This window comes from Agelaius tricolor, unplaced genomic scaffold (genome assembly GCF_023055355.1).
Source record: "Agelaius tricolor isolate 1412-34295 unplaced genomic scaffold, bAgeTri1.0.p SCAF_1, whole genome shotgun sequence".
NCBI classification, from domain to species: domain Eukaryota; kingdom Metazoa; phylum Chordata; class Aves; order Passeriformes; family Icteridae; genus Agelaius; species Agelaius tricolor.
Genome location: NW_027269261.1, coordinates 40,120,047 through 40,147,796, shown reverse-complemented (window position 1 = coordinate 40,147,796; position 27,750 = coordinate 40,120,047). Strand labels below are relative to the sequence as shown.

The 27,750-nt window shown below is 38.7% G+C and overlaps 1 pseudogene; it reads right to left on the bottom strand.

Moving 5' to 3' along the window:
• On the bottom strand, positions 1-26,624 carry LOC139588822 (centrosomal P4.1-associated protein-like; annotated as a pseudogene).
• Between the last annotated feature and the right edge of the window lie 1,126 nt (positions 26,625-27,750).

The window sequence follows — 27,750 nt, the reverse complement described above, 5'->3', positions numbered from 1 at the left end:
TCACTTCCACAAGTTAAATCTTCCTAACGATTCTGACCTGCCAAGAAAGTGCCTTTGGCTACATAGGTACAGTGCAGCCTTCTGCATGGAGGAATCCCTCTTATCTCGGATGAGATTGTCCTCCTCATCTTTGATTTGGAGTCGTCCAGTGGAGTACTTGGTTTCCTGCCTGCCATTGCAGAGCAGAGTTTTCATGGTGCCATCCAGGCACTCCCTCCTCCTGAGCAGTGCAGTGTGACTCTCCCTTTGGCCATCACTGAATACCACTAGTTTATCTCTGTTCCTGAAAGAAGTAGCAATGAATGAAGTGATGAGAAAACACTGTGTTTTATTAACCTGTCTCAGACAGCTGTCAAACATAACTCAATGAAATAGGAAAATAATGTCAAGTGGAAAACCTCAGGATTTACATGGAAAGGCATTAGATATCTGGTCTCACTAAAAGACTTCAATATGTAATATAATAGCTAATGGATGGTGAGATCCAAATTTTACATGACTTCATGCAGGGATCTCAAGGCATTTTGCAGGCAGAAAATCCATTTTACAGCAGGATCCTTCCTCTTCCTCAGAAGAGATATGTGTAAGAGTCCCAAAGCTGTTTTTCTCATTTTGCATGGAGGAATAGAGAGACAATACAGATTCACAGAATATGACTAGGAAGAGACCCACAAGGACCCTCAAGTCCAATTCTTAAGAGAATCCCTTAAGTGATCCCTTTCAGGGATTAAACCCACAGCCTTTGTTTTAATAGCACCATGCTGTAACCAACTGAGATAATCTCAGTCCTTGTCCAATATTAGAGGGGAAGCCAAACACCTGGGAATAGAGCTCAGGAGCCCTCATCCTGAGTTCTTTAGTACCCACATTGCTAACACTGACAGCTGCTGATCTCCCAGCTACTCTGGCCAGTGTAAAGTTACGTGGAACTAAATGAGGAATATTTCACAGTCGTTTTGCCAGTGGTGAATCGTCACCTATCATTCAAGGGGGAAGTGAATTTTCAGTGCTACTTTCTTGCAAAACCCTTGTTAGATAACAAGGGTTATCTTACAAATCCTTTCCCCCTTGATCTGGAAATTTCCCAGCTATGCAAAATCCAACCACAGTTCTAAATGTCAGTGTTGCTGTACCTGTGTCCAAAGTGTGGTCCCTATTAGTTACACAGGACTTACTTTTCTACTTTTACTATTGTGCCACCTGGGAAAAAGTTTCCTTCAGTCCATCACTGTAGAGGCATTTCACTGTGTGATCTGGGAACACAATTTCTTGTGTGCCATCGGGATGATGTTTTTCTGTAGAAAAGAAGATGTAAAAAGTCGTTCTACTGTTCTTTCAGGTTGCCTTACACAAAGCTAGGTCAGGATTTTTTTTTGACATTGTAGTGAAGATGTAAATTATATTTACAATACTGGTAAAAGAAATTAAAGAATCACATAATCAGATAATCAGAATTGGAAGAACTACATTTACATTCCATTATTATATTTGCTTTGTAGGAGGAAACTGAAAGTGAAGTGATGGAATATACTGAAAGTCTAATGCAAAAGACAATGTGAAATGGCAAGAAAACACCCAATCTGCTGGAGTCAGAATTCAAACTACACTTTCATAATAGAAATAAATCTGCACATACAGTTCACATTATGAGGTCTTGCATACCTATCTGATTATTAGGAAACTGCAGCACCTCCAGGCCATCTGGATAAGCAGTATGAGTTGTCTGTGCATCTGCATAATAATAAATCTGGAAGGAGAGTGAGATGATAGCAGCATATTCGCAATATTTGCATAAGCAGATTCAACTATAACAATGTGCTCAAAAGTAAGCCATCTTTAAAAAGTCATTTCAAGGTCATATTCTGCATCTGCCATCCATAAAAGTAGCTATGTTCACATTGCTGTTCCTTCCTGTCATTCACTCTCATGGTTGTGTCCAGATGATGCTACTTTCACCTCTGTAGTGTGCAGGAGAACAGTGTGCACATGAAAGTAATCTTCCCACCTCTGTGCTCTCATCCATGAACTATTAATTTAAAAAAATCCCAGTACTGCAAAGGCTTCACTAATTTCCACTTTAACCCACATTGTTATTAGCTGCTTTTATTTACATAAAATAAATATGGAAGAAACCTTCATGCTACCTACTTTACAAATGATGTATGAAAATCTATAAAAAACAGTCCTTGCTTCAGATGGTGCCCATGCCCCTTGCCTTCGTTCAGTCTCCTGCTCGGCCAGCTACACATTTGTTCCTTATTTGACTGTTACCTTCATGCCTTTCCACTTCTCTCTTTGTAGATGAAGCAGTTTCACTGCTCAGGGTTGTTAAACCAACTCCCTTCCTCATCAGTTACTCTCAGAAGTGATAGATATAGATAAATTATAGAACTTTGCTGGAAAATCAGTTAATAATTTTATTTTCCTTAAAGAAAATTAAAAGTTACCTAGCACCCTCTGATCTGGCATGATCTTCTTTACATCTCCACGGGAAAAGCTGATCATTGTCATCCTTTCATCAGCACTAATATCCTTTTTAGTACTGTCGTGGAAAGTGAGGATTCAGCATCCATCAGAAAACTCCTCTTCTGCCTTCAAACACACAGATTATCCAATGCAGATGAAGTCAAAGGAAATGAGCAGCACTGCACTGCCTTCCAATTAAATTGGATCTTGAAGGAAGTCATGCTACATCTTTGTATTTCAAAGGTTATCTCTTCAGAACAGGCATTATTTTTCATTTGTGTGTAAAAGAGGACAGAAGAAATTTTCTTTTCACAAGATGAGCTTACTTGTAGCACATGTTGCAAGTTCTCACCCCACCACTTTGTTTTAATGTTAAGCACAATAAGGTGCACAGCCCTGTGGCAATAGGGAAAACAGTCAGGTTTCTTCTTGACCATCATTAGTGAATTATTGACCAGACTCATTTTGTATATGCTTGTACATCTTCCACTCAGGTACACAGATCACTTGAGAGATGCCTGGTTCTGGACTGTGTGAATCAAAATGACTGAACTTGATGAATTAACGCAGATTGCTGATGTGGTAGGTTAAGAACCATTTCTTTCCAAGTAGTCCTGTATGGACCTTCAGTACTACAGAATTAATTTTGGCTGCATGCACAGACCTAATATTTGCTTGACACTTCTTATCGACAGCAGGCAATAATGTCATTAGTATGTTCTTCTATAAAAAGGGCACTAGTCAGAGAAGACTTCATACCTAGCATGGTTAATCATTTTTCCTGATGATACTGTAGCAGTTGTTTCTGTTCAGGATATATCAAATACCATGGTATAACTCTTTTGGTAACATTCAAAGAAGAAGGCAACCAGAAGATGCACTACAGCTTTGTCATACTGTTCCAATCTAATCAGAATTTTCACAAAAAAGGGAATATCTCCCAACCAAAAAAAAAGCTATTTTCTCTTGCCTTTCCATCATGATACTCTATTTTTTCCTGCACCTCTTCCCCATGCTTTCTCCTTTATTGATGTAACTTTGACCTTCTAGATAATATTGATTTTGAAGGTTGTATTATGAAAACCTCAAGGTCAGTGTTATATAAACAGAAATGTTTTAAAAATAGGTTCAGTAACTTAAAACAATGGCGCAAAAAATTTATTTACTTTCACACACAGAGGAAAGATTCTCTTCTTTCTGGTATTGCCTTGTATTTGCAATGAATTTTTATATTTTATTTGTAACTAGAAATGTTGCACATTAATTCCAGTTTTCTTCCATTTGCAAAGCAAAAGATAGCAAAGCAGAAGTCAAAAAATGTGGTGATAAAAGTGCATTCTGGCAAAATTATGCTGTACAAAATGGAGAGAATACACACAGGAACAGAGAGAGGAACTATCTCTGAGTGTTGGGTTACTGATTTACAAAGAAAGGTATTTGTGTTAGCTAGAGTCGCTCTTCCAAAACAAATTACACGGCTCTTAGCTGTTAGGTGGTGCTATCTGTGTAACTAAGGGCTATTCTGGACACTACAATTCCAGTTTACCATTACCATAAATGCTCTTTGCAGTCTGGCAGAAAGGAGCTTAAAGTCAAGTGACATCTGGCACACAGCGTCCAGGACAGTTACGAGCTGATGTTAATTACAGTTTAAAGATGTGGTGAATTTTGAATTATGGGAGCTGAAGGAATAGGGAGAACTGCTCCCCACAGGGCAATGATATGCTTCACTAAATAACTATAAACACCATGCTTAAAATTGCCAGATCCATCTCTAAAGCTGTGTCGACTGCATAGCATAGGAAGTGGGAACAGAATACTTTCTTTTTCTTAGTGTGTTTTATTTCTCCTCACAGATGGAAAGAACACAGTTGCAGCTCATGTAAGAACTGCAATTTTAAGTAGCTCAAACCTTTATTTCATCATCCAGAAAAGCAGGAGCTCTGTCTGTAGATACTTTGTTGTCATAAGCAGTTATGCCATTTCTCTTGTGTGGGGTCACAAAAGCCACTTTATTCTGAGCTCTTAGCAATTTTCCTGTCTTTTTAAGAGCTTCTTCTCCTTTCTGAGACAAAATTAAAATGTTAACTAACAACATAAATCTATTAATGTTCAACAGCTGGGCAGAAATACATTGACAAAGGAATCCAGCCTATTATTTGAAGCCATTGCAATATTGTTTTTAAGACTGCACTTATATAAGGGGTAAAGGCAAAAAAATAAAGCCAGGAGAGTATTGTTGCCAAATGAATGGGAGTTAGCATGCTTATGAAAACTAATACCACAGACTCACTGTGACTCTAATTTACAGAGTTACATGGTGAAATACCTGTGTTTCTTCATTGTTCTTGCAGGATGCAAAGCTGCAAGTGTCTTTCCTGTAGTTGTGTGACAGGAAGGTGTCTTCTGAGCTATATGAAATGGGCAAAAGTGTCCCTGTAAGAAAAAATCAAAGAAAAAGGGGTCCTTGAAAGCACATGAAAACTGCTGAATAACATTTCCACACCCATCTCAGGCTTTTTAAAGATGCTAGCTCTCAGAGTCTTCCTACTTACGCTGATAATGTTTGCTAACAGCTTGTTCATCCTCCCAAAGGTGCTTTGTCCTGGACCAAAATGAAATGCAGTCCACATCCACTCTCCCACCTCCTGAACCTTTGGGACAACAAACTCAGTGAATAAGAAGGTGGCAGCACAATCTGCTTTGCCTCTCTTGTAAAATATGAATTTGACAATACTTCTAAGAATCATAGATGTGTTTTAGTGACTCACATTCTCTATGAGTCAAGAGCTGGGGACCAGTTTCTCCAAGTCATTTGCAGACCACTTCAAGCAGGCAAGAGGTTTCCACAGATCTTACCTGTAGCCACGATATTTTATGAAAAATCCTTTCCTTAGGATTTTTTCTCCTGAGAAGCTGAGAGGCCTCAGGAACAAAATGTAAACAATAATTACCTGCTGCTGTGGAATGCAACAGGTGCATCTGTGATTGGTCTCATGTGGTTGTTTCTAATTAATGGCCAATCTCAGTCAGCTGGCTTGGAGTGTCTGTCCGAGATACAAGCTTTTGTTATCATTTCTTTTCTATTCTTAGCTAGCCTTCTGATTAAATCCTTTTTTCTATTCTTTTAGTATAGTTTTAATATAATATATAGCATAAAATAATAAATCAAGCCTTCTGAAACATGGAGCCAGATCCTCGTCTCTTCCCTCAGCCTAAGACCCCTGTGAACACTGTCACACCTTTTACACAGGAAGGTGAGCTGGGCTCCTTAAAACAACCACTCAGATGTGAGGCAGCTCCAGGTGACTTCCTACCATTAGATCTTCTTCCAGTAGGAGAGGGCTGGTGTACAACCAGAAGAAAAATGGAGAGGCCCTGGCTTAGAGTCATGCTTCACTTCAGTATGGGATCTATCAGCGATATGGCAGGAGTGTGCCATACACTTTTCCTTCCTAGGAGCTTAGCTGTCTGTGTGTGGAAATTGTACAGGAGTATAAGCTTGGTTCAGACTGTTGCAGAGAAAGAAGGGAGGATGGAAGAGCTGGAAGAAGCGTCAGACAGGGCCAAGTGCCCCCCAGTTCCCCCATCCCTTCTCTTGGGAACTGCACTTCATTTGCTCCATGGTGGATTGCATTGCTCTAATGTCTGTGCCTGGCTACACACCTGGTTTATCCAAATCCCAACCCTGACCCATGGCATAACTTCCTGTCATGACTCCACGTCTGTCTCATCACTATGGCCTTTGACAATTGGGATTTTGGTCTGGCCCTTCCTTCCACACAGAGCCTGCCCTTCTCCCTGGCTGGGCTGTGGGATAGACAGAGTCCTGCTGGACTCCATGAGCTGCCCTGGTTCTCCAAGCCCCTGGCCTCGCTGGGAACCACTGGCCCATGCAGTGCCCCAATTCTTGGTGCATGTGATCACCCCTGAACTACTTCTGGGGCAATGGGGACAGGTTTCAAAGCATACACTCACACTCCGCCTGCAGGTGTCTAAATAGCTCAATGTATGAACAGCCTCTTAGATAATTACAGACAAAAAAATCTGCAGTTCCAGGGAAAGAGGGCCAAGCAGCAGCCAGAATCCCAATACAGATTCTAAACAATATCATAAAAAGGAAATAAAGGAAGTTTAAATAGACCTTGCTGAATAGGCTTACTTTGTCTGGTTCAAAAGGTGTCAGTGTTTCCTGATTAAGGGTCCTCCTGCCAGCTGGTTTGTACTTCTGGAGCAGTTAGAGGTTTCCTCTTCTTCATATTCCTTGGTCACTAATCTCAAAGGATCAGCTTTTTGCACAGAGCTATTTATGTCCTAAAAGGTGTAAATACATTTGTATTAAGTTAATATAAACATCTTCAAATAGCATTAAAAATTCCTCCTATAATGGGTGCATCATTAAGTGGTTAAAACTTTAGGAAAATGTTGAGTTGTGTGTGTGGGCATATCCACAGAGACACACTCAAGCACACACACACATTTTATACATAACTCTGCATTTGGGGTCTTGTTTTCCTTCCCACATTTCTCTGTGCTTGGGCAAAAATGCAAGTCTAATCCAAGGGGCAGAGTGAGTCCAGCAGCTGCTGAAAGGCTCTCATCCCTCATCCCACCACCTTGCCAGCTCTCTCTAGGTTATCACAACTGAGCTCAGTCCAGTAAAATATATTGCACAACAGTTCATTTTTACTTGTTGCATGTCCAACCTTTGTATGTTTTGATCTCAAACATCTCCATCAATGAAGGCTGACACAAGATTTGTAGGACCTAAAGGATGTGTGAGCTATAGAAGGGAAATGAGATGCAAAAATTTTCAACCAAATTATAGCAATTATTTAGACTGGAAAGATCAAGGAGACTCAGAAGCACTTCTACAATTTTTCATGCAGACCTTAGAACAGAGCACAGAGAAAACATAAAATATTCCTGCATGACCACCATGAGATACTTGGGATTTACAGGATTTACACAATGACTCTCAAATGTTTGCAGCTCCCAAGTACATGATGGTAAGAAACAAAGAAACAATCAAAAAAAAGTTGGAAATGGCACCAATAACTCTGATTTTGAAATGTCTCACACACTGAAGAGGGGCTGCTTGAGAAGATGCATGTAAGCTATTAATGGAAAGAATATATTTGCCATGAGCTTAATTTACTCAAGTCCATGAGCTATTGCTCAAGGGACATGGGACTAGCAAAGCACCAACAGGAAGACTGCACTGCTCCTTCTCTGATAACAATGGTCAATGTTTGGTAGCTTTTCTTCATGTGATCAGTGAAATTTAGGGTATTTGCTGCTGCTGTGGTTGGTGATGCCTAATTTATATCAATAAATGACATTACAATTTAATGTATGCTTACAGGGAAGAAGCCAAGAAAGCAATCCTTTTGCAACACCAGAAAACTGTAGGATTTTAAAAGGCTAAATTTTTCCTCCAAGCATAAAATAGTTTTCAGCAAGAGAAAGGTAACTGATTACCTCTTTCAGACAAGGTGGCTAAAAAGTACATAAATGAATAGAATTTATTGTTAAAAATAATATAATTTATATTTTACATTTGGTGATATTTTCTGCAGGCAGATTCTGTGGATATGCCTGAATTCGTCAAACATAATCAGGTTTTCAAATAAAAGTGGATGGGCAAACTGTCAAAATATGCCTGGGACTTGAGCTTGAGACAAAAGGTATAGAACTGAGGACCTTTAAGACTATTTCTGATGAAGAGATATTAGCTCAGAAATTGCAGAGATGAAAGAAAGAAAGAAAGAAAGAAAGAAAGAAAGAAAGAAAGAAAGAAAGAAAGAAAGAGCACACAATCCATCATTTCATTGCTAAATATCTCAAGACTGAAACTGCCAAATCATTTAAAATAACTTGAAAAGCCATTGGGGCAGTTTCACAGCAGCCCAAACCAATTTCAGTCCAGATTTCTGGAGTCTCACTCCTTTTCTTCTGTCCCCAGCCACATGTTTCCAGTCCCTCCTTTATGAGGCATCAGCAGCTACAGAGGGAAATTAACCTGGTTCATTGAGTAGAATCAGGCAGAGATGAACTCTTTTCCTGCTGCCTGGTTAGCTTTGAGCCAGCTGGCTCATCATCTTCAGAAAGTGTCAATAGGGCCACAGCAGCTCAAGTATTCATCAGCTTCAGAGAGACACAAGCATGTGGCAGCATTTGTTTTCCTTGTGGTTTATTATAGAAAGAGTGTTGCAATTCAAGCTTTTTAAAACCTTATCTATGACTTGTTAACAGAAGATACTTTATGGCTAGATGTAGTCAGAGAAAGTAGCACTGTTTCCATGAACATGATGAGATGTATCAGCCAATTCAGCTGAAGGAGCATCCATGCAGAACAGTTCTTGTTACACATGTCCTTGTAAAAGCCAGATTTCATTTTTTATGCATTACATACACTAGCATACCTATTTTTAAAGCAATAATGTCAAAGGAATCCAGACAGGCTTACATGAATCACATGCAGTCTCTGTTTTCATTCAGAGGAATGTCAGTCTAAGAGATCATTTGAAAATTCAGAGCCATCACTGTATCCCAGGCAACCACTACAACTTTGCTTTGCACTTTTTAAGAAACTCAAATACTAAGCATTTGGACTAATCACACATGACTGGGCTCTTGATAAAGATTCTTTCAATTCCATCACTTTCATAAACAAAGCCATCAAATTATCTCAATTTTCTCCATTGGAAATATTTGGGTGACCAGTAAATGCAGATCCTTGATGCAAAGGGGCTACAGGATTAAAGGAAGAAGCAGCATCCCAACATGCACAAGGTAGATAGATTTTTTCCCAATCTTCACAGAAAACATAAAAAAAAATTAATCACCATGTCAGCTGGTTAAAACAAAAGAGGTGTAGTTTAGTAGTGAAACTCAACTTTATAAAAGAACATATAGGCAGTTCATTCTGTATCTTCATCATGGGAGCTAGTGAAACAGTTTGAATTTCCATCAGTGACACTGATCCTCCTCTGTGCAAAAGCAGGGACCTCTTGGAATTCCTCCAGTCCTACAGATCCGTGCTATCAGGAAGGCAGTGGAGAACAGGAGGAGGTATTGTTACTGAGTGTCCAGCTAGACCACAGGAATTCTAAAAATATGTTCTCCTGGATCTTCATGCTCAACAATAACCAGTTACATTTTCTAATGAGCTTTTGCCCCCCAGCTGTTAATACCTACAATTCTTCATCAAATTGTCCCAGAAATCTCTCACTTGTCAATTCCCTAAAATAAGGATCTCTGATTACTTAGTACCTTCAAATATCACAGTTTGTGTCATGTAGGGTTCACATTCCCTCTGACAAATCAAAAACCTGAGAAAAAGCAACAAGCACAAGCAGTGAAGTTCAAATGCTAAGAAAGTCTGTTCACATATTCACAGATCTTCCCTACTTGAGGGTTAGTAATTTGTCAGAAGAATGTTCATAGGCAAGGAAATAACGTGCTCAAAGGTCATCAAAATCCCTTGGAAGATTAGACAGCAAAATCCATCTAAGATTGGAAGTAAGCATATTTGACCTTGGCTGAAACATTAAGAAATGCTATCAGTATACCTTTCAGTGGAATTCCCCATCCCTCCTCCCACTTCCAACCCTGCCAGGCAAATAAATTCATTATTTTTCACAGAAATAATGAAAACCTATCCAGAGATGCATGTTGGGCAGGAAACTGGCAACTTGCTCTAACTAATGAGCTGCATTCAGAAATCAAGTTGTTTTCAGAGTATCCATGTTAGTAAGCATTAATAATTAATAAATAAAAACTATTTTGGCCCATCTGTTTGTTCTTTCATAGTCTGAAAGAATCACTAATGATGTGCAGTTAAAATGGACATTTCTCTTGTCTCACTAAAGCAAAATTTGAATTGGACAGTTCCTCACCAGCTAGGTCATGTTACAGCACAAATTCTTAAAAGTATGATAGGTAACCAGAATACATATTTTTCAGAGATGTGGACCATCTCTTGGTTATGTTTTTTTCCTTTTACTTCATAAAATCATGTCTACAAAAAAAATTGTATCTTTAACAAAGATACAAATTGATCATTATTCAGACTTGCTCGCCAACTGTTTTTGTGCATATCCTCAAATTCTATTAGATTTGACAAAAAAAAAGAGTCAGATGGCAATTTGTTCTTGGTTACAGCTGATTAAACTCACCAGTCCAAGCTAGCTTTAACTTACATTTGTTATAGAAGACATGCACACCTTCCAACCCTAGAACCATAAAATATTTTAGGTTGCAAAAGTCCCTCAGATCATCAGTTCCAACCATTGACACAGAACTTTCAAGTCCACCACTAAACCATTTCCCAAAGTGCCATATCCACACATTTTTTGAACAGTGCCAAGGATGGTGATTCCACCACTTCTCTGTTCAGCCCATTCCAATGCCTGACAACCCTTCTGGTGCTCAAGGTTATCCCATTCACTTAGATGTGTTCCTATGCTCAGTTTCTCAATTTTGGATAGAATTAGTGTGATAGGTTTTTTTAATCTATATCCAAAATTCAGATTTGTCGAGATTCACAGGATCTGTGAGGGAAAGCATCCACCTGCTAGAAAAAGAGCTCAAATGCAAAGAAAATGCAAGTGAGTCACCGTGTGCAGATCTATTGCTATGACATGGATTTTGGGCTTCTGTTTAATGTTCCATTTACCTGAGACTTCAATTCTAGAGTCAAACAATTGGCAGCCACCTCTATTCACTCTAAAGTCTTTCTGTGCCATCAGATCAGATAAAAAGCATGTGTCTCTGTCAAACATTTTAGAGTTCACCCAGGACATCTGGGCACTATGCCCACCAGTCTAGCTCATGCTTGTGCTGGATTCCAGTTGGACTGGATCCAGTCCTGGCTAGATGGCGAAAGCCCAGATAGCAGTGACCTCAAAAGTCTGCTGTCCTCAACTTCCCCCCTTCTCAAAACTGTTGCTGAATTTTTATTGCCCATGGCTGTGTGCCATAGGAGGAAATTATCAATATCTCTTTTCATATCTGGAACCATATAGAACTCACAGAATTTACTGTCTAGCGACTTTCAAACACAGACATGCTGTCACGCTCACTATAGTGGAACAGTTGCCTCCCTTCTCATATCTTTTACATTTTATTTCAGTCCCTATATAGGCACACAGCAGAGTGTGTTGGCTAATCTAAGTTTTTCTGTAGCCAAAGGAATTGTTTCCAGTAGAGAAGATTAATTTCAGAGAGATTGTACACTTGAACAAAGCATAGATTTCAACCAAATCTGACCAAAAGTGAGAAAAGGGACTTGTAATATCCAAGGCGTCCATAATATGAAGTAAGAAATACAAAGACAAGAAAAAGAAAAGCATAAAGAGATATTTAGATATCTAAATTCTAAACAATGAGATGTGTTAGAAATGTGGTAAGCTGGCTGTGGAGGAGCAGTCATGGGCACACCAGCCAGAAATAAGCATCTGACTTGGCATACTGAGCTAACTTGTCACAACTTGTAAAAATCAGAGTGGTTTTCCCACTGAGTTGAACTGGGAGAAGGACATTCTTACATATTGGCAAGTAAAGCCTCGAATGGCAAAATACTAGATTTATGGTTTGCCAAGGCAAGGGGATTCCCTGTAAAATCAGCCTGTGGAGTAGCAGCTGCAACAAGTTTGGAAAACTCTTTGAAAAGAACACACAATTCAGTTAGGTCTAGAGGGGGAAAAATGTTTTTTCTCCTGCTACTGCAAAACCAGAAGAAAAGATACAATTCATAAATTCATATTTATGCACAAGCAAGAAAATATGATCATGCTGATACACACTTTCATTTGTGGAAATTTTGATTCCAAGAACATTCTCTTAAATATGTATTTGAAACTCTGGAAAAGTGAGTACTGGTTGCAGGGATGCATATTTTATTATTCACATCTCTAAGGAAGTGTTTTTGCAAAGATGTCTTCAGCCCCACATGAGAGATGATGTGGCTCTTGTGATTATCTCTCCCTGAACTTTCTTCTGGTGTGGATGAATATGCTGTCCCTCACAGAATAGCTTCTGAAACATAGTGGAGAATTTGTTATAAATATGTAATTTTAAGTTCAAGTCACACCTAGTAGAATCAGACAGCCTTCAAAGCCTTCTGACTTAAATTTAAAGCCATTTTCTTTTCATAAAAATTATGACATTTAAACACAATAAATGAAATTCCACATGCTGTTCTGCTAGGGCCTGAAAGTCCCCAGTATCAGACAAAAATTTTGTAGGTACCATCCTAGCATCTTCATATAGTGTATTCTAGTATTACTTTCACACAACAAAAATATTCACTGTCTTGAGTAGTAGTTTTACATCAGCAAAGTGGTAGAAATAAACCAGAAATCTGGCTAACAGCAGAAGTTACTTAGCTTTTTCTTATCTTTGCTTTTATTGGAATTTTTATGTATTTTGATTTTGTAGCTGTGACTAATCTTTTTTTTTTCTGACCTTCACAATCTATAAAATAATGAGTCATAAAAGCAGGTTGGTTTGGGAAAAGTAAAAATAAAATGAAATTTAACTTCAAATTACATTTTCAATGAAATTTAAGTGCTAGGTAAAAAATTCCAGTGATGAGTACATTACAATCAAATAAAAAAAGAGACACAAAATTCTTCATTCCAATAAAGCAAAGGACAGGTTTGTTGATGGTTCTAACATTTTTTAAAGATACCTTACTAGAAATTAGATTTGAAAATTAGAGAAATGCTGAAGTGAAAATGGCTCAATTTCATTTTCTTCTAGGTTCAGCCATTTCATTTCTTCTAGGTTCTGCAGAAGTGTAAGGGTTCATCTCATCAGACTATACCACCTAGGAGATAATTGTTTTTTCTACTTTCCTTGACACACACAGGCTGAAACTGATCCCTCAAAGCATGTATTTTTCTCCCTTGAATACACACAAGGGAATGAAATGATCCACTCAATGCAAATTTCAGGTTTCTTTTGAATTCTAGTGTGAACCATTTAATTTCACCAAGACTTGCTCTCTCCTGTGTAAAAAGTGAGTAACTTTAATTTCCTTTAACTCCCTTACAAGAAGTTACTCAGTTATATACTAATGGAGCAAGTAAAACCCTACAAGTACATTAAACGAGTGAAATATTGAATAAAAAATTTTCAAGACGCTCTGCAAACCTATGATTAAATCATTTTGATTTCCAGAGATTAGCAAAGACATTAACATTAGCCAGCTGTATTTACCACCCTGATTATCCCTCCTGCTTCATCCCAGTGTAACTCCTATTCAAGAATCCAACTTGTGCCTCTGTAAGGCAGGCCACTGATGATGTTTCCTTCCAGAAAGTTTACAGCAGTTTCAAATTTACAGTTTAAAATAAGAACTAAGATTTAATAGAAGGTCCAGCTGTATTTTTTCCAGGCTGAAGAGATGTTTTATTGAACAGGTCAATGGCACTATATATATAAAGAGTAGAATTATTTTCAGGAGGCTTTTTAGGAGGCTTTAATTTAGTCACTGAAAGTAAATTAGTTATCTAGACTTCCTTCCTAGTTATTGGAAGGAGACGTTTGACCTAAGTGTCTATGATAGGCTGGCTGTATCAGCTGGCAAAGTGGCACACCTCCTGGACAAAAAGGCTAGGTGGAAGAGGGCCACACAAAGAGTGTATTTTAACATGGCTCACTGTAGAGTGGATTTTCTTACCTTCAGGCTAAGCAGGAGAGGAGGGACAGTATTCACACATGACAGCTCCAAAGAAAAACTACTGAATTTTTCAAACAGTATTAAGCAGAGAGTATCTGCCACTACCAGGGTCTCTGATTTTCTGTCCATGAAAGTTATGGTTTTGGGTTTTTTTTCTGCTTTCTGTCTCTGATATCCTGAAGCTCTGAGCTCATCTCAAAGCTCCATATTCTGCCTGGTCAGCAACTCAACCTGGTCTCTCAGTTTGCTGCAGGCAGCATGCCAGTAGGACTCAGTTCTCTTGAACTCCTCCTGCAGCCCAGCAATCTGCTGTTTTAATATCTGTCAGTGAAAAAATAGAAGTGTGCCATGTCATTGCCTGCTTTGAACTAGGCATGCCCACCTTACATATCCAGAAGCAAGCATGGAGCCCTTTGTCCTGCTTAAGGGTCTACAGTATCAAGGTATGCAATTTAAAAAATCACATTTGAAATTATTTCAACAAAAAACCACCCCCTGAAAAAAACAAAAAAAACCCCTACTTTGCAAACTCCTATATTCAAAACAAACCAATTGTTCCAAAATGAGAAGAGACAAGTCCATGCTGAAGAAAATAATGAAATTCAAACTAATCATGCAAATAATCAGCATTAAATGTCAATATCTTTAAGAAAAGGCTGGAATGCTAGGTAGATATTAATGACAAGAATGTCAGGTAATCAGATCTTCACATGGGTAAAAGGGCACAGGAATAGTTAGATCCCTCTTACAAACATCAGGGGATTGCAAAGACATAATTTTCAACTGAATTGAAAATAAAAGTAATGAAATTTGGAGACGACATTTCCATATGCTTCCGTCTCCATTATTTTTGCCTTCTCCCTTCTTCCTTCACCCATACTGATGCAAACACTGAGTCCTTTTCCTTCAGGGCACTAATGCTGGAGAGTGCAAAGAGAATACTGGTGGAGTTGAGCTAGAAATGTGCAATTTACTCTGTAGTCAACCAATTGTTGAATGCAACCCTTTCTCACTTTGCCTTCACTCGTGTGTCTGCCCATTTGCTCCTGATCATATTCCTTTCTTAGCTGTGAGCTGCTACCTCTGAATTTGGCATATTCAGCCATTTTCTAGAAGCAGCAGACTTCTGAAGTTGGGAATGACAGAGATAAATAACCCCAAAATATTTTGGTTTTGTTTTGTGGAAAATTAAATTATTGAACCTGTGCTCATTGTGTATTTCAGGTGGGAACAAAAAATTAAAACAATTCTATCAAATTCCATCTTTAGAGCTAGGCATAGTCAAGAAGCACAACTATTCCCTGGCAAAAATTCTTAATTTTTTTCTAAACCCAGGTGAAAAGAAAACTGATATTTTAAAATATTGTTCAGATAGTACATTCAAAACATTTAAAATCAAAATATTAAAATGGCTTCACTGAAACATTTCCTGTTGAAAATGCAATTTGTATACAAATATGCAAGATAAGGAGAAAAAACATTCACTATATGTATGGTCCAAAAATATGTATCTCAAAAATGTACAAATGAAAAATAAAGTATAGAAATTTTGAACAAAGCACTATGTTGCCAGTTTTAATTGTTCTGAAACTTTTTTGATCATGAAAGTAATTTAAATTGTCAGTTTGCTGTCAAATATATCAGTTTGGTTTAGACATCCTTTGGCAGCAGAACATTGTTCCAGACATTTCTGAGCTTTACTACTGCCCATTCTTTTATTTTGTAAAAATATGTCTTTCAGCTGCCCCATCTCTGTTACTGGTTTCACATGGCTTACCATTTTTTTCTCTGTTTATCAGTGATTCTTTTAGAAAATTGCCCCTCAAGTCATATTATGTCTAGTTGTTTTTTAATAGGGATAATGGCCACAGATAATCAGAGATTATTTTATCACTAAGAAGTCTGAAATAAAATCTTTAAAAAGACGGAATCCCCTAAAGGAATTTAGAAAAAAAAACCATAATAAATGACTTGGGGATGTAATTAGGCAGTTAGATTGTTAGACACAGGGCTAGATACCATAAAAATACCTCAAAGCCAAAGATCAGGATAGTTTAAAGAAAAAAATAATAACCAATACTCAACACAGGAATGAGAATGATGGCCATTAACTGTGTTGCACATGGCACAATGAGTCCTAATATTTACAAGTAGGAAAGTTCACTATGCAGGAGTTGAAAATCTTTCAAGAGTCAGCTCAGCTGAGCAAATGAGTACAAGGAAGTATGAGGAACGTGGGAATATTTTGATATCCTTAAAAAATGGTAGGCACAATCTAGTTTTTTTTAATACAAAAGAAAGGAATGTACACTTAAAACACAAGCCAAAGCAATATATTATTAAAATTAAAATCTTCACTGTATATCTAACCATCCTAAGGAAGTGGCCTCAATAATTTGCCATGTGTAGAAAATGGAAAGATACAGGCAAAAACACAGAATGTTTGTATGGAAGGATATTGATAAGAACTGCGTATTTATTCTACAGAAGACAGCTTACTCGCATTTCTTCTGATTTTACATGTTCTCCAATGACTCTAGCTGTTCCTTTGAACTTGCTCTGGGCAATTTTTTCTTTCTGCAGTAAGTGAGCTTGATCTCTATTTTATTCCAAAGTGTGAGTCAACTCCTGGCTCCTGACAGTCTCGAGCTGGTCTATTCATGTTCTGTTCACAAAATAAACAAAGAGTATGAAATTGGCATATGAAACTGTAATGAAGGACTGTCTTCAAATGTACCTTCTTTGAGCATGATCTTTGGAGGGGTTGGGCATGTCCCTCATATGCTGATACTGCTGGGAGTGGCAAGCAGTTATCAGCACTTGTAAAAATTAAGGTACTTCCTCCCTGGGAACACTCATGCATGCATTCACCTGCAAAATTTCTTCTAATTAGCAGCTAGAAAGAATTGTAATTGAAATTTTTGACAATATAATGACCGTGAACTTAGAGGATTTTAAGCATGTTTTGTGTTCAGATAGCTAAATTAGGGCAGACCTGTAGAAGGCACAGCTTGTTGCCTGCCAGTGCATCTGTGAAGCCCGGCAATCATGCAAAGCTGGGGACTGGGCTGTACTTTCATCTGCCCGGTCATTATTACAAGTCAGATTAGCCATGGACCTGAATGAAATGGGATAGAGTATTTACTTTCCACAGGTAAACACACTCCAAGAGTTAAATGTGGGTGTTCAGAAGAGATTTGCCTTTGAACTCAATGGCTCAAAACAGGACTGATCTGGAAATGCACTAAACACTCAGAAACACGCGTCAAATACAAAGAAGAATACAAATCTTCCCATATCCTCAAGCAGAGCTTATTTATTTGACTGTGATCTGACTTCTTAGTTAATTTTTAATCTGACATGACATTATTTGTGAGCTTTCTGCTAACAAATAAAAAGTGAGCTTCCAGCTCCCTTCATGACGTACAGCCACCATCTGTCCTTCACTATTACTCAAAAAGAAACACGAACTACAGGCATATAACCTCAGCCCTGCAGCAGCCATGACCTCATGTTTCCCTCTCAGTAACAGAGTTTAGCACCTCAGGAGCAAAATGTGAAAGTTCTCGCAGATACTAAGAGAAAAACAAACTCCCTATATCCTGCTGCTCTTTGTAATTAATTACCTAATGTCATTGCTGTTGCTGTTTTCTATTCTAAATAAACTTGACTAATATTCTGGTTAAAAGCAGGATGGAGAAAGCCTCAGCAACAGCCAATATAACTATTAATTCTCCTCAAAATAATCAAACTGAATGAGCAAATAGAACCCATGTGTGATTATGTCTAGCCTCCATATTCAGACTAGTTACTCTGAAATACAATGCACTATAAAAAAAGTAAGATGCAAGATCTATGTATACCATTTTCCACTGCAGATTGAACAGTACTGTGTTAAGTCAAGGCTAGAAAACAGGCCCTGACCTGAGGAAATGCAATAACCAAGGATACCAGGAGCACTTGTGACACTTCTTTGGAGCTGCTGACTTCTTTGGAGCTGCTGTAAATTACAAATAGGAGCTAGGTGCCGAACACAGATAGAAAATACATTAGAAATGGCTAAGCACTTTGCACGAACTGAAATTCTTACTTGCATGCCAGGCACACCTCTGCATGAGGAAAATTGAGACAGGGCTGCCTGTGAAGCAAGAACATACATGAAGCAAAAGTCTTTTTTCCAAGACAAGGTTTTTCAGTGAGATGCAGGTAGGAAAAAATAAACCAACCACTGACACATTGGCTGCTGCCATTGGTCCAGAAAGTGTGCAGATTCCATACTATAAGGAAATTGTGCATCAAAAACAGCAAACAAGCTGCACTTGTTGGAGGAACAAGAAAATAACTATCACAGAATCCTCTGGCTGACACCAAGTGCCAGCAGAACAACCCCAGTGCTGCAGGGGTGGAGCCACAGGCTGATGCCTTGAGCACCGTCCAGGCTCTCTTAGGTACCAGACACACACAAGACACTACATCCCAACTGGTTTTACCCTCTTGCTTATATTATTTGTGCCTGGAAATGTCTGAAAACAAAGTGCTTGGAAACAAAGGAATAGATAGGTTTGGGCAGATTTGGGCATGTCGTCCTGCTCTGAAAAGGATTTTCATTGCTTCCAGCGAGCACAAGTTGTCACGCAGCACAAGTCAACTGTTATCAATGGGCTCCTAACAGGGTTACTGATTTAAAAATGCAAAGCAGATTCTTGGATTGCATAAATCAGCACGGAGCCAACACAGCCAGGGAGGACAAGCTGCCCTTTACAATTAGTTTTAGCTCATAAATTAGAAAAAGTGAGTGAAAAGATGTACACATTATACTGGGCAGGCATTTTTGGATAAACATCTGTGTGGAAATGCTAGAGGCTACTGTGTCTAATGACATGAATAAATCCATGCAAGCTCTTTTAAAAATATGCGTTATTATGAAAAATTCGAAGTAATTGCATTGGTAAGGCAGCACGGTCAGCAGGCAGAGAATACAGTGCTGGCAGCATTTGGCAGTAATTCTGCAGTAATTCTGCAGTAATTCTGCACCAGCACATCACTCCACAGTCAAAATTTACAGCAGTAAAAATAAAAGCAGCACTTAATTTCATTAGTAGTTTCATGAATTGCCAGATCCCACAAATACATCTGGAATACCTATCATGGTCAACAAGAGATACAGGAAGGATCTTTAATGAAATCATTAATTTTTAATACGGTGAGAGCAATTTGTTGAAAGGCAGTTAGAGGAGAAAATCATACAAACCAATAAATGCAAAATAGCCTTCTGCACAATTCTCATCATCTTTGGAAAGAAGAAGAATGGAGAAGCAGATCTGAAAAATAATTTTTTACTTTGCATAATTTACTTTGCTCCAATAACTAAAAAAACCTAAAAACTAAATACCAAAAACTAAATACTAAATTATGCTAATTTTGCACCAGTTAAAAACTAGTTTTGAAATGCAAAGAGGAAAAGAATCTCTCCTGTGTTTATAGTAGATGGCACCTACTAATTTTGAATAGATTTCATCACATTAAATATTCTTATTTGATTTGATTGTAAGTAAGCTCAATTTTTATTAGAGGCATTTGTTTAGCCTACAATTAGTTAGTGCTGTGAAGACACTTCCATTACAAACCCCATAATTCCAAAATTATTCATTGCAGGGATTTTGTGTTATTTTTCTTCCATGAAGATGTAAACAAAAACAAAAACTTTTACAGCATTTAATAATTACAAATTAAAAAAGCAATTCTCTTGAATTTTCATCTTAAATTTATATGGTATCAAACTCATCCTCATTCTGATCAAAAAGATTAGTATTCCTGAAATAAGAATGTTGTTGGCATTGATGTGTGCTCTACACTTTTTGTTAACCTCAGAAATATGTGCTACCCTGATGTGAATATGAGCAGTTTATCCTTTACTCTATCAGCAGCCTGATTTTATATGTAAAAAAATTAGCATGACTTCTTACTGCTGTCACTGTAATCCAAAGATATTCAGCAATTATGGGAAGCATTTGGCATTACTCAACTTTAGACCCTAACTGCAGAAGTGTTTTAAGAGCTGGCCTACTTCAGTGAGGTGCCTTACTTTTAATCTAGATGGCTAAATAAGTGTTTCAGTTCAAAAACAACACAGATGCCCCTGGAAAGAAGCTAGATGGTAAGTAAGAATTTAGCAACCTGTTTTTAAGGATTCTAAAAGCAATATTTTATTCACTGCACACACAAATCAGTTTCTTGTGTATATACATTTACCTGCAAAAATGTCTTGCTTCTCCTCATGTTCTTCTCTCACCACAGTGAGTGAAGGGATTCTTCTGTGGTGTACATCAGTCTCTAATCCTCTGCTAAGAATGTTCCAGGTTTCTTCTGGACAAGTATCTATGATAATACCCAGAACCTTGTGAATATTTATGAACCCTCACTATGTTTTTAAAACCACAGACTTAATAAGTGCAGTAAGCTTTATTGCTTAATCTATCAAAAAGAATTTATGTGTTTTGCCTAATTATGCAAGTATTCCCTCCCCATAGGTCTTAGTAGTGCAATCCAAACCCCACAAATTCAGCAAATGAAACAGATTTGGTGTATATTAGTGTCAGTAGCTAAGTCCTTTTTAGGAATGTGAATGCCACATGATGGTTCCTCTTTAATACGAATGTAACTTCCAAAGAGGCCTCAGGAAACCTATTTTAACTGCAGTCTGACACAGAGTATAGTGTGCTTAGTGGATGGATTGTGACAGAGCAATTGAGAGCCATCAGAAGAGAATATTTCTGCCCTGGTGATTATTGCAGATAGGAAAACTTATTCTGACTGATCTTACATAAAGAGAAAGCAAATTGATTTAGGATGAGGAGTCAATGTGTGGGAAGTCCTTCAGTGGAAACTAAGAAATGTCAGGAACCTGTTTAATAAAAAGGACTAAAGCCTGCTGAAGCAGGATACCATTTCATTACCAGAAGTAAGATCAAGAAGTAAGGGCCCAAAGCTGAGAAACGTGGATTGACCAAAAAGCTGGGACCACTTTTAGGAAAAACTGAGTGAAGATGTTCTTAGGAAATTGTAACATTGTCACTGATCTGAAGCTTTCTGTGTCTTAGGAGAAAAAACATGCAAATTTGGGAAGCAATTTACCCATTTTTTAAAAAGTCACATATGGTATCTCTGAGGAACTTAAATAGAAAATGTGAACATTTCACTGTCAAAGGGTGAGTCACACCTAAGCTGCAGGGAAATCTAGCCCTGACTTCAAGGATTCATTCAACACTGCACCCATTCCATGGGATCAGAAGCCTGCACCTGAAAGTGAACCTCCAACAACAGACTTAGGAAGAATAACTAGTGATGATGGAGAAGAAAAAACAACAAGAAGCTTGCAGATGTATTCTTCCCTCATCTCTGTTTTTTCCAGTATTTCTGAGGAATACTGACAGAGGTGGGCATATAGCTAGGGAGCACAGGCAGAATGAGTCATAAATCCAAGACATAAGCTTTTCCCCAATGAAAAATAAACACAAACCAACACTTGGGTAGTTCTTATGTAACATCTCTGCAAACAGGCTTTTTTTCTGTAGTTCCTCCACTTCAGGGGTTTCTTTAATTTTGAAAGTAGGAATCTGCATTCTTGAAGATGGCAGATGTAAGCTTTTAACATTGCTGGCCCTATTCCCATTCTTTGACTCAAGCTCATGCTCTCTCCTTTTCAATCTTGTGAAATGAAATAGGGACTGCTGAAAAGAAGAGCGAGCCTTGCTCCCTTTCACACCAACAGCTCCAGCACTAGAATCACTGCTGCTTCTGCTGCAGGAGACATCTTGTTGACCTGAAATTGCTTGAATATATATTGTTTTCTTGGTGGTGATCTGCTGTATTTCCTAACAGAGATTTTTTTTCTGTTCTACTGGGTTTATTGCTAGGATAATCACCATCAGGAAGATCCAAATGTCTGTCAGTGTGATCTACTCCCTCAGGCACATGCTGGGAGGGATATTGAGCATGGTGAGATTTGGGGTCATCATCCCTTTTTGGGAGTAAGCAAATTGACTCACAGGAGAAAGATGCAACTTCCTGTGTCGAGAAAACTGTTCCTTTCCTTTTCCACTCTTACTGCAAGGTTGAGGATGAGCTTCCCTTCTCCACAGCCTCAGGTGAGCTACAAGTAATTGATATTATCTTGTCATTTACCATCTTAAGCCCAGTTCAGATTTACCTTTGGGTTTCTGAGTTCTGGCTCCCCACAACAACTTCCTGTGGGCAGACCTGAACCCACTTCTGACCCTGTGTCAATGCAGGACCTGTACTCCACCCTGCCTACTGGATGTGATCTGTACCTACATCCTGGAGTGCATCATGCCTCTGTAGGACTTCCTAGGGTGTTTTTGCTGCCTCTGTGAGATGACCTTCCAGAGGCTGATCCACCCTACCTAGGTTCTTTTGCAGAGTACCCTCTACAGATCTTCCAGCAGTTTTGCCTGCTTTTCTTAGAGGTTTCATGTGATGAGTCTCCTTTTCCTCACCTACTTGTAGGTTTGTGTCTGTCATTCTTTTGGGACATGGTTGTAGGATTTCAAGCCATCTTCTCTGTGGTGAGTCACCAAGATTTTCCTTTGAGTCTTCATCTCCCCCATCTTATTTTTCTTCTGCACTTTGTTCAACTACTTTTGTTTCACAGTCAGTCTTAACCTTTCTCTCCCTGTCAGCCAAAGCACAGTCTGCTTTTTTTTTCATGTGTATCCATCTGCATGGAGCTAGTGACCTGCAGATTTAGCTGAGAGCATTCCCCTGGCTGCAGTATGCCTCTGTTCACTTGGTCAGACTAGGAGAAATGACCCCAGTAATTCAAACCAGCTCTTCTGGTTTGGAATGCTTGCTGCCTTCTTTTAAAGGCTTCTGTTTAATTTTCTGAGCCTTGCCATGCCTTCTCTTAATTTCAGAAAAAATCTTTGGAGGTGTTATTTTTGGCTTGCTCTGGAAGAAAATAAAAATTAAATCCTGACAATCACAGACAGAATCATTCTCCAGAAAGGAAGATATTTACACTAACTGAAGAAACTGAGACACCAGAAATCTGAAAGACCCTGGGTATGAATAACTGAGTGCATAAGAAACAGTCTTGACATTCCAGGGAAGGTGGGAGAAACACTGTTTTAGAAGCAGTCTCTATGTGATGCCCCCATTTACTCATTCATTAGTAGAGTCAAAGGGTTAAGATGGTGCTAAATGTCTATATGATAGAAGATAAGAAAAGTTCTGTCCTTCTATGTTTTCAGGGGAAGTCCCAGTAGTTTTGACAATAATTTTTACAGTAGTTTTCCCAGTAGTTTTTACAGAAATACATCATTTTGAAATGTTGTTTTGCCAGGGAGACATAGAGAAAATTTCTGAGTGATGAAACACAGGTGATGAAACTTCCAAGTCACCAAGCTGAACCAAATGCTGAGTCTGACACCTAGAGGTGTCAGGCATAAGCTCATCTCAAACTGTACCCACGGCAAAAAGCAGAACACTCTCACTGTACTTGACCTTTGTATAAAACCTGTATTTGGAAATGCCCCCATTCTCACAGCAGTGGCACATGAGACCAGTTATTAAGGAGTAAATGGAGTCAACCTTGATGTCTAATTTAAGTAAGTGTCTTGAGACCTGGGCATAAATTATGACCCAGAAAATAGGTGGAAACAGAGGAATTCAGTGGGAAATCATGGAGGAATGGATTGTGATACAGCCCTTCTTCTTCCAATATCACATGAAAGAGCAGTGGAAAAATGTGTTAGCATGTAATGAACCAAAACAGAGCCCACATAGTATCTCTGTCCATGAAGATTTGTTAAAAACCAAAGTGAATACACCAATGGCAACAGTACCTGTTGCTCCTTCTGCTGTTTTTACACGAGAAAAGTTTTAAGTTGGTCCTCAACAAATTTTTCTGAAATCTTCTGTCTAAATACCAATTGCTGGTGTGATCTGCCTAGGCAGGGAAAAGAGGGTACTTATTTGTAACATTCTTTAGTTAGTTTTCTTTTGATAATTTGTGTGGAGGTGATATGGAGTTAAGAACTATAAATGGTCTCTGCAATTCTTTTAAAATGGGAAGCTTGTTACAAAAATCTCCTTATTGTGTGAATCCAACTCTCAGTTGAAAACATCCTGTCTAGACCAAGCATTTATTATGCTTTCAGCAAACAAAATTTTTTGGCTGGTATCAGTCAGTCCTTAGAAATAGGTAAAAAATAGTCAAAAGGAAAAGCATTTCAGTCATTTTCTTCAGACTAGAGTTGATGGCAATCACAAAAAACTCACTTTATTTCTGATAGAGTGGCTTGAATTAGATGGTGAAGAGTGATAGAGTAGAAAAGAAATAATGTCTATAATATTGTAGAGGGCCAAAATGAAAGCTGGCTCAAAATGAAGCATAGTACAGCATACATGAACATATTTCAAAGGAAATGTGCTTGACCCTTAATTTAGTCACTTATTAACAATTTCTACTAAATATTAAAAATTTCTAGGGTTAATAGAAGTGCTGGTTGTGCAGTACATCACTGTCCTTCCTAGATTCCATCTCTACCCAGCACCACTGTACCATGGACAGCCTTTTGATTTGTCAGTCTGTCTCTGTTACCACACCATGAGCTAATAGTATTAGATTTGTAGGGAAAACTCTTGCTAAAGAGGACTCAATATCAGAAAATAATTTCAGTGAAGCTTGCTTCAAACCAAATATAGCTTGGTGCCATAGTGAAAATGCCATGAAGAGCTGGAGAACATTCTGTGCTTTAGTTTCATGCAGCTCATGGTAACATCCCAATGTGAACCAAAGCACAACAAGTAGGGATGACTGGGAGACAGACTTCAGAAGCTCACTGCTGATCCAAAAATACATACATGGACAGGGCCACTTGCCCAGACATGCATATGGTCCTGCCACACCTTCCCAGCCTTCTGCTCTGGAGGTCTCTGTCTTCCTTCTCTGTCCAACTCCCATATGGTTAACACATGAAAATTCTCATGGCATTTGCTCTCAGTCTGTGCCTTCCAACAAGTTTGCTGCTTCTTTTTTATACTTGATGAGAGGCTCAGCATGCCAAACACCTGCTGCTTCTATGTGCATCAGTTGAGGAAAGATAATAACTTTGAGCATTTTTTCCATCACCAGTGCCAGCCCAGCCATTCTCGCCCATTGTGAGCAGCCCCACAGTGCCCTTTTGCAGTATAGTGATGAACCAGATCAGAAAAGTGATCCAAGTTAAATGTTACACTTCTCTCCAGATATTTTATTTTAATTATTCATTTTAATTTTAATAAGGGTTACTTCACTGCCCTGTTCAATATATAGCCATATAAAAATTGCACAGCTGAAGAGGCAGAATAAAGACAGGGAAGAATGAACTGCCATCATAAACTGATGGCCACTGCAGAAGTGATGGCATATCAGTAGATTTTATCTCTCCCTGCCAGCTTTTGCGTTACTTCTATGCTTTGAAGATCACAGTTACAACTCCAGTTCATTCGTATGGGGTAGATCAGCATTCCATAATACAGAAGTAGATCAGCTGCCAGGCCATAGACCTGCCTAATTTTTGTCCATGCACACCTGCCACTCTCAGCAAAGGCAAGAGCTGTTGTGTTGCATATATAAAACAAAGAGTATATATACCATCAAGGGAAAACTTTTGTTTGCAGGCTGACTGACTGATAATTTCTCACCTGGCTTCTATATTTCCAGTCCTCATCTTCCCCTCCATGCCAAAGTGAGATGAAGAAATCTCCTCCTTTAGTTGTTCTCCTTGTTCTTTAGCAGCAGAAAAAGTTTCAGAGAAACGTCTTTCTTTTAATTGACTGCTCTCTAAGCAGCAGGAAAAAGGACAATGTAAACAGTCTTTACAGAATGAATAAATGAAAAATAAACATCCTAAAATAATTAGAAGAGTTTGTGTTTTCAACAACATAGACAAGGTTTTGATTTTTGAAAACATTTTACAGAATGCAATTGAATTAAGTAGGTGGAAGGATGCAATCTGTGGGAAAAAATAGGGTTTTGATCCTCAAATCTAGGGCTGGAATCATGGAAAGGATAAGGTAAGATGCATATTCCCTGCCTATAGAGATTTGTAGTGCTTGCTTAATGTATTCACTACAGAATGTGGCAGTGAAGGCACTGCTAGACAGTACTGAACAACTTGTGTGTCTGTAATTATGTGACTTGTGAGCCAGTTCATTAAACAGTTTCATAAGCAGTATTTGTACACATGAGAATTTCTAACCAGGAATTTTCTATTCTATTTCACAAAATTGTAAACGTGTGCATCTCCCTATTGAAGCTCACTGCCTCTGTTCACCACAAGAAGGCAGCTTCTGCTTCAATTATTTTTTCTTCTGAGTGTCATCTAGTGGTAAGTTGCTCTTTAAGGTCAAGTTAGGGCTGACAACTGGAGCAAAAAGCCTTTACTTGCTCATTCATACCACACATTGTTGCTGTAAGCAGGAACTATATAACTCACTTCATCATGTAAATACAGCCAGTGTTATTGAAGTCCTTTGCAACACACTGGAAGGACTTTCTGGTCCAACAACAGGAATAAAAAGTTTGGGTTCATCCCTCAGTCTTTCCCAGCTACACACCAAATATCCCCAAACATCTCCAGTCCCACAGAAGACAAGCAGTGCTGTTTCTGCAACCTTCCCACCTGCCTTGCACCAGAATGTGGCTGAGGAGGCAGAGGTGACACAGTAGGTTGACAGCAGCAAAAGGTGCAGAAGCCACATGCCCCTTCTCACAGGTCTCACATGTGGGGCTATGCCACCTCCAGAATGCTTTAATAGGAGAGGCACCCAAGCTCTTTAATTTTCAACTAGTGCTTTCCAGTGCAAGGCAAGAGCAATGTGTCAAAGCAGCTGTGCAATTCACTTTTCTTTTCTTTTCTTTTGCATCTTGCCTGGAAAGGTTTTATGTGGGGCTCTCTGTAGACTGAAGCAATGGTTCAGTGCTTATCCCTTTAAATAAGATTGTGAAATGTTAAGCAAACTGTTCATATGCTCATGTTTGCGCTTCCAGACTCATCACAACAGTCAGAGAAGTGTCAGCTAGCCCAGTCCCTGTGGGGGGATGGAATGTAGGAGAATAGAGGTAGTGCAGAAGGCAACCTCAGCCCTGAGGAATTGCAGCTGTACTAATTACCAAGGATTAGGAACAGGCCTGCCCTTAACAGGCCACAGCTGTGTCCAATAAGGGTGAGTGCTATAAATGAGTGGGTTAGCTGCTTGAGGGGAGAGTTGGGGCTTGTTGGTTGTGCTGTGAGGAGCTGCTTATGAGAAATTACCACAAAGGTATGTAAGTTTTGCAGTAAGATAACAAGTTTCCCCAAATGCAAATTCAGCTGATGCATGTTTCAAAGACAGTGCAATGACCAGATCTAGCTGGAAGTTACTCTGATATTATAATGTCTCTGCCTTTTCAAGCTTCAGTTTTACACATGAGGCAGGTTGAAGTCAGCGCTGCTGTTCATAAAAAGCAGTCATACCTCCCCCTGTCCTATTGTGCTCTTGCTGTCAGCTTCCTGCTGTCCAGTCTTATTCCACCTGTTTCTCAACAACCT